Here is a 1,134-nt window from a genome sequence, read left to right as displayed (position 1 = left end):
TGTGTCAAAAGAGTCGGGAACCGGGAGAAGAGGGGTGTCAGGCCTGCTCAGGCAATTTGCCAAATGCAACGATGATGTACAAATAAATGTACATAACAATTTTAAACAGAGGAATTTGTATAGCAAGGCTTGATCCACGAAATCATGGGCGCAGATGCCCTAGCTAGCGGTACCAGATAAAGTTTTTTCTCCTACCCGAAATCCACCCTGACAAGGCTAGGCTAGCCTAGGCCTATGCCTAAGAGGCCCCTTTTTTCACTATCCCCTGATTTACCTAATTTTATGTTGCGACTATTCATTCCTTATTTATTAAATGTGTATAAATAGGCCTTCATAAAACATTTAATTACTCACTTGTTTTAATAATTAATTCATTATTGAACGAACAATGCTCGATCGCGGATGCGATGAAAATTGCAGCCCCCAACAAAAAAATTAACAGCAGTTTTCCAAAGAAACCGGTTATCTGATTGGTCGATATTAGGGTAGTCGCCACTACGCCAAATTCAGAAATTGGGGTTGTCGCGGAAGCTATCGCAACGCCGATTTAGCCAGTAAGGTTTGTGAGCATGCGCAGATGACTGTTACGCTCTATTAGTTCGTAGTAGACTGGCCGCGTAGTCAAAACGAAAAATGCCTAATATCACAAAGAGTGACTCCTGACTGTTAGAAACACAAAATATGTAACAACGCGTAATTTCCAGCTTTAGTATGTGCTGTGTGCGTGGAAATGAAGGTACGGCGGGTAAATTATGGAAAGTTTTGAAATGTCGAAAATGACCCAAAACGTTCTTTAAACTATCTGAATAGTAATATGGAGAATTTTCAAATTTTAACAGACACGCCGTGTATAGTAATAGCACACGAAATTAAACATTGTCAAGTGTATTTAAAACCGCCTGTTAGTCGGTAATGCCACACGAACTTTCCATTCATATAACCTATATATATTTGTCTGATAGCGTCGAAATACAGTCTGCCGCCCTCTTCTGTTCTATTTGTGTACATCTTTTAAGAATGAGAGATAAAAGGGCTCCAAAAATTCATTCTTTTTGACCATGATGACGTGATCAAAATGAAAAATAAAGAGACACGTCTTAAAGAGAATTGATTTAGCTATAACATACTCACAGG

Source organism: Anneissia japonica, unplaced genomic scaffold (assembly GCF_011630105.1).
Source record: "Anneissia japonica isolate Jap-2015-1 unplaced genomic scaffold, ASM1163010v1 scaffold25751_len24585_cov130, whole genome shotgun sequence".
In the NCBI taxonomy this organism is placed as follows: Eukaryota; Metazoa; Echinodermata; class Crinoidea; order Comatulida; family Comatulidae; genus Anneissia; species Anneissia japonica.
Note: the sequence above shows the minus strand (reverse complement) of the source record.